General features: G+C 36.5%; 1 long non-coding RNA gene and 1 pseudogene across 1 annotated transcript; one reads left to right on the top strand and one right to left on the bottom strand.

Annotated features, from left to right (window-relative positions):
- Nucleotides 1–1,632: 1,632 nt before the first annotated feature.
- Nucleotides 1,633–9,579, bottom strand: LOC147871664 (protein N-terminal asparagine amidohydrolase-like; annotated as a pseudogene).
- On the top strand, nucleotides 3,202–5,505 carry LOC147871665 (uncharacterized). The gene is made up of 2 exons (XR_015538452.1): nucleotides 3,202–3,310; nucleotides 5,236–5,505. It is a non-coding gene; the product is annotated as an uncharacterized LOC147871665 (long non-coding RNA).
- Nucleotides 9,580–12,167: the final 2,588 nt, after the last annotated feature.

The raw sequence follows: 12,167 nt of genomic DNA, 5'->3' as shown, positions 1-12,167 counted from the left end.
TTTAGATCTAATTTCTATAAAAGGGTTTTTTCAGTAAAGTAATTACTGTAACTGAGGAAACCCATAGAAAGTGGGGGAATTTTGTATGAGAGATGAGAGAATTGTTTAAGGGAGAGTATTAACACTTTACTGCTTATGAATGAGACCTGTGTGGCCAGCGTAAGAAGCAGAATGTACTGAAAAATAAAATGTGTTGCATGTTTGTGCCTTCTCTTAACACTTTACACCTCATGTCTTGTAATGCCACGTGAACTTGTGGGTGGATACCAGTGTTTCAGAGGAACATGCTACCTCAATCTTCAGGACCTAAGAACGTTGATGTCCACCTTCAAGTTCATGTGGTGCTGATTTTCCTCCATTTTCACTCTTTGCTACTCATTGGTCTGGCACCTGTCATCCTGTGGAGCTTTGAGACTAGTCAGCTTGTATCTAAATATGACATCCACAAGGTTCATGTGGAGTCAGTTGCCTTTCCCTGTGACAGTGAATGTCTGATATCTTTGGGTGGTCTTGATGACAGTAACATCATTGTGTGGAATATTGAAAAAGAAGAAGTGTTGTGTGGTAATTACCAATCAATGATACCATCATCAACAACATAATGAATTCAGGTGTATAATTGATATTTCTTTAATTAAGAAAGTGGTCCCAAGTTGCAAATTCTTTTAAAATATAACTAGTCATTCCCCTGTTGCTTCTTTATTCTGCTCAGACTGTACACCTCGAACCCCCTCATCAACATTACAAGTTCCTTCGTCATGGTTTGTTTGCGGCTGGGCGAACCATTCTAAAGAAAAGAGATTTAATTGTGTTTGTTCATTAACTCCGTCTTAATGATATCATGAGGCAATGCTTCCTTTAAAATATTTGTCCAGGAAGCGTATGGTGGCGGCATCCTTAGTCTTGGTGGCAGTGAAACAAACCAACCCATCCTCTTTTAAAATAAATATTTAAAGAGAGAAATTACCTTTCATACCATCCTGGAGACTGAAGCGAACAAAGAAGCGGAAGATATCTGAAAGTCTGATCTACAGAACTTTAACTTACAAATAAGGTTATGTTCATATATTTTCTTGCATTACAGGAACAAAGTTAAAAGAAGTGATAATTTGTCCAGTTTCTTACACTAGTGTTTCGATATTGTATCGGAACCCACGTTCCACTGTTTTCATCCCTCCAGTAGTGGAGTGGCCACTTATCACAGAACACTGTCAGATCTGGGAATGGATGGTCTTGGATGTACTTCAATGTTGCCCGCACCTGTCAGCATAATACAAGCTATTAATCTTTATGGTCTGTGTGTTATGTCTTACATACTTGATCCAACTAACCTCATATTACAATAGCCTATCACTCAAATATTAACCTTTGGAGTTCAAGTCTGGCTGGCAGCAAATCCCTTATTACAATAGAATAAAGGTTAATTCCAGTTAGTAATCCTTATTTTATTACTTAGTCTATAGATATCTAATGCTTAATCTTTCAGTACTTTGATTTATTATCACTTGATAATGCTCCTGTCATTTCTGCTACATAAAATTCAAATGTAAGGTCTGAGGTTCTCATGATGGTGAGTACAAAGACGTACGTCTTCTAATTCAGACAGTTTAAACTCTGCTATTAACAATTAAAATGTTGTATAAAGAAATTAAGAGAAATTTAATTGAACTGTGTGGCATATGACAATTTGAATGTGCAAACAGTAAAAATTATAAATACAACTGATATACAATGTGATTCACTTGTCCTTCTGATAATCTGTTTATTTTCTGAATGCAGTCTTGTATTGGGAAAGAAATTCTCTTCACAACTAAGTGGATGGCTCCATAATCACTGCTTTATACCGCCGTAATTCAAATACACTATATTTTAAATTAAGCTAAACATACACATTCTACTGCATGACAAAATGAGGTGGCTCTACTTCTGGTGCTGTGGACAAATGCTGGAAAATGAAATCATCTGTCTGCTCTAACCAGAGGTCAACACCTCACAGAGGATCATAATTAAATGGTCCAATTCGTAACAATCCCAGCTGACAATCGTACACATCCAAAATCTAAAAGAAAATTAAACATTAATATTTAAAACATAGGAATTTACAAGCTGATGGTATAATATCTCACAACTGAGAGAATGGGTACAAAAACCTGCTTTAAGTAGACGAAGTGTCAATTTAATTGTTATATAAATTATAGCAAAATCAAAATCAGTTCTTCACTGACTGGAATTTTATATCACATGATTAATTTCCCTTCTTAAAATACATATGTGATGATGAACATTACAAGACAGGAAGTTCAGAGTGACAGTCTTATCTCCTCTAAGTATTATTAGGATGACCAAATCAGGTAGGATGAGAGTGGCAAGGCATGTAGCATGGATGGGAGCTATGAGAAACACATACAGAATATAAGTTGGTTATCTGAAGGGAAGAGACCACTGAGAGACCAAGATGTAGGTGTAAGTATACCATTAAAATGAAACTCAGAAAAGTAAGGCATGAGGATATGGAGTGGACTCACGGGATTCAGAACAGGGATCAATTACAAGCTCTTGCAACAGTGTAATGAACCATCAGGTTCCATAAAAAGTGTGGAATTTCTTGATGAGATTAGTGACTATTATTAGCTTGTCAAGGACTGTACTGAACGGACTTGATATAAACACAAGAACAAAATATATCATTTTGGGTCATACTTGATTAAAAATTCCAATATAAATGAGAAAAGGGAACAGACATTCTGTGCTTTCTTATAAAATGTAAAAAAGACAGTAACAAAGACATTTGTATGAACTGATTATCCAAATGTTTTCACTTTTCTTCATTTCCTGGAGCCTCTTACCTATTATCACATATTTTAGAGGATGCAACACCAAATTCCATGCTTCATGGCAAAATAAGGACTTTTACGATTCTATTATTGGTACTTTGGATATACTTGAGTATTACCAAGATTTTGATTATTCCTATATTCTGCTGAGCGTAAGAGAAAGTAATTTAACTATCTGCAACTGGACATAATGAGCAATAAAAAAAGATGGACTATTTCTGTTCAACTCACCAACTCCGTAAAGTATTGACCAATGAATACCACCACAATTTGTAGTGTTCAGTTCTCCCACACAGGCAAGCGTCAAATCAATCTCTACTAACTGCTTATGGAAGGAATCTGTAACAATTTTAACATATGACTGTCTGAATAGTAACCACTTATTCTCTATTGTAGGAGAAAAGGGAACTTCAAACCTTGTACCTGGGGTTTAATGGTTTAGAGGTACACTACTCTGATGAATGGTCAACTGGACAGTGAGTATGCTGTGATGCACGGCTAATATTGGAGTTAAAGATTGAGCAGAGTTCACAGACGCTGGTTTAACAAAGATAATACAAGTACAAAGAGAGCGATCTTCTGGGTTGTTACACCATGTAGTCTGCTAGAATTTTATCAGTGTTTCAGAGGTGCTTGCTGCTTTTATCATCACAATGATCAACCCTGATGATGGAGGCAGCAAGTACCTCTGGAACACTGGTAAATGTCTACAACATTACGTGGTGCAACAACCCAGGAGACAGTCGTCTTCATACTCACCACTGTGAGAACCTTAAATATCACATAATACAAACTTTGATTCCTTAATCTGGTATTTATAACACATTTTTGTTGTGGGCAAACTCTTCAATTAATTCAGTCAGCTAAATCAGCAGTTTTTGTATGAACCTTTAGGTTTTCAGAGTGGTGACAGTGTGGATTGTGGTCCTCTAGGTTAGGATGCTGAGCAGTCTTGTAAATGGTTGTATGGTTTTGGAATAATATATCACTTCAATATTCTACCTTGAAACTGGAGATAATATGTTACTCCACATAATTTTGAACATATCATGTTTATCTTCAGGGACATAACCTAGTAGACCACACTAGTAAAATCAAATATGGACTTGTGATTTTGATCATAACTATATTGGGCATGTAGTGAGTAATTTCTTTTATCTGAAAGGAAGTACCTGTGTTAATCAGAACACTGCCTAAAGAACAAAAAACGTTCAGACTCTTCTAATTCACAAGTTTCCCTGCTTTTGGAATATCTCGAGATATTCCAAAATATTTAAATAAGATTTTTGCTTTATATATTATGCAACCACTTACATTTAATTAAGTACATTAAGGCTTTCTGAATGTCACACATTGGAGCCACATACATGACTGACTGCCTAACAGATCAGTGGATTATTTAATACTGCATTAGCAAAATAAGTATAAAAAGATATTTGGATCTATCATGATTTAGAGGCATACCACGTCAGCAAACAAAACAAATTACAGGATACACCAAAATCAAAATCAAAAAAAGCTTCGAACACTTTAGGGGTCAACGTCACTAATTCCCTTCACTGAACTGACATATTAATTTTATTTTTCTGATCCTCATTCTTTTAATGCAGTATTTCCAGTTTCTTCTGCAATTTTATGTAAAATCTGTTATTTCATTACTGAAAAGAGTGGTTCTGCATTTTATAAATAAAAAGTCAAGCCAACATGTACTTTGGCTAGTATATTATGATGGAATACATAAAAGTCTAACAACACTTCATGATCTCACATTTTCTATATAACATAATGCTTCCACTGTACATTAACTTCTACTGTCCTGCTTTTCTCCTTGACGCACAATCGTGGCTATCATGATGTAGTCAGTTGCATTGTACATAATGATAACATGAGGCCCTCTTTCTGACCTCCTGTCAAGTTCATAAACATGAAAAGAAATCAGTTTTCCTTCTGGGGTAAAAAAGGCAGTCACAATGCATTTAAGCCCTAAAAAGTCTAGTAACTCCGAAACAGAACAAAATATTGTTATCAATCACCATCATCATAATCCTGTCAGGTATTAGGCCGTACCTTTAGTGGTTTTACTAAACTTCTCTTCCTATAAGTCAAAAGAAAATTTGTTTCTCTATTCTGTTCTAACATAGCTTTATCTATATAATTTCAGCATATTCTGTCAGAAAAATGAAGGACTATTATGCAATTAAGGAAATTATAGTGATAAAGTCATGAGAATTAAGTAATATATTGGCTGGTACAAAGTCAACACTGATCTGATCAGAAAAACAGCCAAACCATAAATAAATGCAATCAATTTTAACACGTTCTTTAAACAGTAACATTTATATGCTACTTGCTGAAGAAATGTTCCACCAGATATTTACCAACACTTCTCTTTATGTTTTAGATGCTGAAATAAAGAAACAGAAAGAAGTCTGTGTTTCAGTTCTATGCCATAGAAACAAAAAGTGATTAAAAATATTACAACTCTCTTATAATTTCTTTAGAGGAATTATTTACAATGCATTGGACTTTCATATGACCACTATCAGGTAATATACATATTTCAGATCTGTTTATTTAATGATAAAATTAATATTAATTATAATTCAGGTCCAAGTTGTTACCAATTTGAGCTTTGTACCTGGATACTGGGGATACTGGAAACGACCCGTTCTTCAAGTGCCTGAGCACTGCAGGTCCCAACTTTTCGTTGGCTTGATCTATAGACATTCGGTAGGACTCCTTGGAAGAGGGATCGGCCCATCACAAGGCCTCTACCTGTACACAGGACAGCACAACACCAAAAAAACGCGGAAAAACATCCATGGCTTGAGTGGGATTCGAACCCACGGTCCCAGCAACCAAGCGGAACAAGGCCCACACCTCAGATGACACGGCCGCTGTGGACCCCGAGCTTTGTACCAATCTTTCTATTGTATGCACACAAACATCACCATCATCTCTATACAACTTCATCTCTATTGGATCTTATCACTTCACAATCAAAAATGTTATCACATCGCCCTGCTTAAAATGTGATAAGAACCACAAATTTCAATTGTAATCACATCTTTCATAGAAAATATACAGTGATCATTATCAATGTTCACTTCAAACCAAAACTGAACTTGCTCAACAATTTTTTTTTTAAAATTCACAATACTAAATTTTTAAAAAAATCTGTTCAGATTTCCTCAAGTTGTCACACATACAAATGGATTTACAGTAATTCTAATAGGCTCTCTATAGGGATTTTAATGTGCCTAAAAAGATAGGCATTATTTTTGGGGTGACCCTCATACAGCCTTCTATATGTCTGCATAGCTTCATATGGGAGGAAGCATGTTAAGAACTTCATTCAATTTGGATATGTTAATGTGATCACTGACAATTTGCCTTTAAAATCTAAAGCAGACTGTATATGGCAAGCAACACTTATGAAACTGTTCCAAAGGAAAATAAATAATGACTTACACATGATACTGTGGAACAACCCTTCCGAATAATTATGGCTATCTGAAAAAACCACCAATGAACTGCAATTCTAGACGTCCCTCAGGATAACCCAAGGCTAATTCCTGGACTCTATGAATCACGTTCATAACACCCTCATCTGTTCCAGCACCATCCAAATGCGCTACTGCCACAGCTCCTGATCCTGTAATGACAGCCAGTCATCATTCTTTAACTACGCCTTCAAGACAACATACTGGAAGACCAAGAATGAAGAGCGGTCAGGTGAAGAGACAGGCATTCTCAACAGGAGAAGCTGGATGTTGGTTACGGTGTATCAATTTGTAACTACATAAAGTTTCTGCTAAATTGACTGTGCCAGATACACTAACTAAAGACAATTACATAAACAATGAAATGCACAGCATTAATTTATTCCTCAGCATCTACTACCTGTCTCACCAGGATGTGAACTGGATTCATCTCAAAAAGGACAGGTTCCAATACATCAGATTTTCAGATCAGTATAAATATGTTTCGGGCACTGACAGATTTATGGTGAATTCCGCTGCCTATTTTACTCCATATTATACTGTCTAATATGTTGTGCTGCAGTATGACAGTTACTGCAACTTATAATTTAAACACTTACCTGAATGACGGAGAGCAACGATGCATGTTGTGACGTCATCTGACCCAAGAATATTTACATTTTCTGTAAAGGAGAAAAGTTTAATTTGTATGCACAATCAAGTTTTCAAAATACTGACTGAACAAAGAATAGACCATGAACAATGGAAAAAATACATGTAATCAAACCTATGAGAGAACCACCAAAGAAATTGATCACAAACAAGTTAGGAAATATATACACAACATAACAATTCTGATGACTATAATTTTACCTTTGGCCATTGTGAATGGATGAGGAATTCCACATCCACTCACTACCATGTGCAAAGTGCCTGTTAATATTGTCCGAAACAAGCAACAATTGAAAGGTGCTGACAAATTTTAAGACAATTTCCCAATATTTCATTTTGGACAAATCTGTTCAGCAGTTCGTGAACATTAATTGTGGACAGGCAGACAGAAAAATATGGTCTAACTTAAACAATGCATTTCAGTAAGTTTTAGTAGTAAACACACCAATAAATTACAAAAACAAAAGAAGTTCTTTGTGAATTTACATCTATGAGAAGTTAACTAATTAAGTCTTAAAATAGACCATAACATCCTCTATCATTCAAAGTCACAACATCCTTCAAGAATCATATGTCATACTCTGGCTGAAGAAACATTTGAATGACTTCAGTCAGATATTAACAGGACTAAAATAAAAGAAAACATTACTTTCCACCAAAACATCCATATTTGAGGTGTAAGGAAGAATAGCCAGTTAATAAAAGCCACCATTAACTTAACCAAGTCTACGTATTCACACTTGGCTCCAAATAATACAATCTTACTAAGAAGCATACGGGTGTTGTGACATAGTCAGGCTAACATAAACTCAGAGACACATGAATATATATCCTACAATTTGTTGCACATTTCAAATTGAATTTTATAATGTCTACTTGTACCCATTCTGTTTCTTGATTCTCACAAACTGCCTATCCTTTTCAAGCATAAAAGTTATGAGGATTCTTACAATGCACACTTAAATGCCTGATACATACTGTCATGGGGTACAGTAACTGCCAATTCCCTTTGCTGGACATAGAGGAGGCCAACAGATCCTACCACCTTTGTAGGAATAGCAAGCAGTTGTGATGCCGAGTCCTTATAAAATGGTTGATTGTGAAATAAGGTCCGCGTGTTGGGAGGCACCTCCTCCTGTAGCACGCCACTCAGCACTAGAACCATTCTACCTGCAACATGGAAAAGAAAATGACTACAGTTCATGTTCCTGAAATGCCCATAACATATAACAGGGAGTGAAAAAGCATTGCTAGTATGTAACTGAATTTAATTATCACGTGGGCAATAAGAGGAATTAAGTTAACAAGCTAGGTGACAGTCAAATAATTTAATGATGAAATCTGTTTGATTCTACATGAGCAACTTTCAGTGTTCGACAAATTATAACATTATATTATGCAACAGCTTTACTGAGAGCCACTGAATGATGCAGTCAATCAGCTAGTACTTCTGCTCTATATTCATGATAACCCCAAGTTTAAATCTCAGCCAGAGGCAGGCTATCCTGACAGAGGTGCTTCATAATTTTCCTCAGTCTCTCCAGGTCAATGTCATCTGACAGTATATAATCTGAACAACTGAAAGCATCATTAAATAAACCATGAATGAAGAAGTTGAATACTGCATGCCAGAACACACTTGACTGGAACAATATTCAATGTAACAAAAACTCAGATTTTTCGTATTATCTACATGAAGTTCAATCTCAGTGTACGAAGAAAATAATCTGACATATAACTAAGAGGAATATTCATGACAGTGAAGTTATTGGCATGTATAAATATGTGCCTTGTATGAAGTTAAGACTAATTTCTCAAGCTTCAACAATCTGTGCAGATCCTGTCAACTATTTTCAATGGCATGTGCATGCATAAGAAAACACCACAACATGGATATGGTTTCACAAAATCTTTTACTTGAATTGCTATGCTATTATGCTATCACAGGAAAACAACTTTAAAAGTTAGGATAATTGAAAAGATAACATAAATATAAATTTGGTACATATTTTCATGGTTTTATGTTTCAACCAACATTGACTATGGCCTATAATTAATTCTTCTAGGGCTACCAGCCATGTAGGGTAGTTTACTGGAGTAAACACCGACATTTTGAGAGTACAGAGCACCATGAGGAGGGGGAGAATGGATGAACCTTAAAAGGAACAGCTTTTGTACAATAACTGCAATATCGACCTTAACCATGAGTGCCGCTTAAATCACTGTTACATTTGTAGTCTGATTGATACGCTACAAGAACATTGGATGATGGAGAGCTGCTTCATTCACTCTTGTGAAAAGCACTAAATATTTTCATGCTTTTATGAATCATTCACTTACAGAGGCAATAATGTTGTAAAAGAAAGTTCTGCCACTATCATGGTTCTCTTTTCTAAATCCAAATACATCAATAAAGAATTTCCTTACAATTCTCCTTAAAATCTTCCTGGACTTCTCCATTAGGTACTTTTGGCAGCATCATAGGACATGTCACATAGCCCTCCTCTTCCAAAACGATGAGTCCTTCCTGAGAAGTCAACATTTTCCCAGTCACTCAAGAAATTGCAAACATTTTATAGAACCTGAAGGTTCATTACCATGTTCACAAGGGCCTGCCACTGGTCCCAATCTTGAGCCAGATGAATCCAGTCCATGCCATTCCATTCTCGTCTAGATCTTCTGGTTGTCTCTTTCCATTTGGTTTGCCTACCAAAACCCCGTGTGTCTTTTAAATTGGGGCTACATGCCCTGCCCATTTCTTCTCCTTGTGGAACTTTCTCCAGCCTCCTAGCATTTCATCCCATTTGGGTCCAAATATTCTCCTCAGCCACTGTTCTCAAACACCCTCAGTCCACGTTCCTCCCTTAGTGTTATAGATCAACCTTCAAACCCATAAAAAACTATGGGCAAAATCAAGGTTTTGAATACTGTTAATTGTACTATTTTAGATAGAGAAAAAGGTTCTGAACTGAAAGGAATCTACCTTTAGGTTATGTTATGGTCCGACCGCAAATTCGCACTACCTCGGCTGGAAACGGAACTACGATCCAAGATGGCTTCCTGCAGAGCGGCCAACTTCGCAAAATCAAATCACCGATAAACCGTGAAGGCTGTAATATTGTTCAACAGATGGCGTATCTATTTAGCTTTCAGGTAGCTGTAGTGGACGTATTTGCACGCAGTGTAGTAGTACTTAAATTGATTGATAGGTGTGTCAGTGTGTTTCCACTAATAGTTGAGTCTAGAATTAATTTTATGGAACTCCTAATTGCCAGTGTACTATGGGGAAGGGGGGGGGGCAGAAATCTATTGATATGTTTTTGAACGTTAAGTACTTTTTTTTTCAATTTTATGGATTTACCAGTGCCCTAGAAATCTTGGAGGTGGAAACCGATTGATATTTTTGCGAATTTTGAGAGTGCTTAATGAATATTTGAGGAGCCATTTTCGTTACTTTGTGAAAATCTTACGCACAATAAAATGGAGGATTTGAATATCTCTAGTAAAATTATTGTCTCAGGAATACAGAGTTTGAAAATCTGTACACCCCCCACGAGGTCATTCGGTTTAGGAATCCAATCTGCAGTGACTACATTGATATCACAGCTTTAGGTTAAATAGCACAGGCCATTAATGCGCTGGTATACTGACAAGTGTCCTGAGTACACACACCAGAATTCATTTACTGGAGTGTAAATTACATCTCGTGGGATGTGTTTTTATCGCAAATTTGTCGTCTTCAAGAACAGATGTCTGCAGTACAAAGCAAAACCATTCCTATGCAAGGTTTCTCTTAGGGCGGAGTTTCGTCGACTTTTTTTCAGTGCACAAGACAACCAACCTTCTCGTTCCTTTAAATTTAGACTTTGTGATGGTCATTATTCACACCCTCATCAGCAATAAAAGAATGGGAGAGAGAAATAAGTAAATATTAACGAACAAGTCTTGTAGGAGCTGTGACGGACAGCTAATTCAGTAGTTTATTTTATGATACTGTGCCAACTGTTGGTGTTATTGTCGTGTTATTATTAATGATGGAAATGAGATATATATGTACTTACTGAAACATGACAATAGTTTACCAATATTAATACATTTAAAGTATGCTTAAGTTAAGAAAAGAGATCAGTCTGGAAAATCTATGTAATGTGTTTGGCAACAAACAAGTTCATATTTTCCCTTCCCACTAAATGCATGGTTTATTCCAAGCTCGCTCGCGTAATTGTTAGGAACACGTACATTATCAGATGTTACGCTGGTACATTAACAAGACCTTCCAGCCCCACCGCTCAACGAAGGCTTCTTACCTTCTGCACGTTCACGTTAAGTAAATGTTATTTTCCTGAGTAAGTAGCTCAGTCATGCAAACGCCCGTCTGTGCTAGTTATTACGCGTTCTTTGCGCAAAGTTCGTGTCTCCGTCCGTCTAATCCATTCAACTCGAGAAGGACATATTTCGATAAAATTTTACATGGCGTTTGTGCCATCCTGCACGGTCTCAGAATTGTACTTTTTGGATATCCTACAAGCGATGAAAATAAATGACGTATGAGGAAGTTCGTGAGGTGATGCGATCTGGTGGCCATAGTGAGCACCACATCGCAGCACCGTAGTTCGTACCTCTAAAAGCACGCTGTAAGGAAAGCGTGAGGAAATTATGTTTATTCCGTTACGAAATACAGATCCTCCCGGACTTACGCTATCATTCCGTTCTGGAAGGTATTGTGTAACCCGAATTTTGTGTAAATCGAAATAGCTGCTGTAATATACGTAGGTACGTATGTATACGCGTTTTTACATGTCTCTGCTTTGTAGAAAAGAAATGAAAACATGAAGATGAAGCTAGCGCGGAGAAACGCCTTAGTAAGGATAGGAAACGTTTATAAAAACAAAATTTCGTTTACATTTTAATCATATTCTGGCAGCGCACGACAAAACACTTAATTTTAAGATGCAGAAAATTGTGTTTTATGCTATATGGGACGGTTTGTGTAAGCCGGGTCTTCCGAAACCGTGGGAGCGTCTATATAATTTCCGAGCATATTATTAAAATGTGACGGACACAAACAATTCTTATCCTGTAGATTATGACTCAGTCCAGTCACTGTTTGAAGTCACCAACAATCCAGAAGCAATTAATCCATCTTTCTTTATACTTTGAATACAGAGACGTCATAACA

This window comes from Zootermopsis nevadensis, unplaced genomic scaffold, assembly GCF_977971745.1.
Source record: "Zootermopsis nevadensis isolate Lab colony 2312 unplaced genomic scaffold, Znev_1.0 Znev_ptg000044l, whole genome shotgun sequence".
Classification (NCBI taxonomy): Eukaryota; Metazoa; Arthropoda; class Insecta; order Blattodea; family Termopsidae; genus Zootermopsis; species Zootermopsis nevadensis.
The sequence above is the reverse complement of the archived record's forward strand: the minus strand, read 5'-3'. Positions and strand labels throughout refer to the sequence as shown.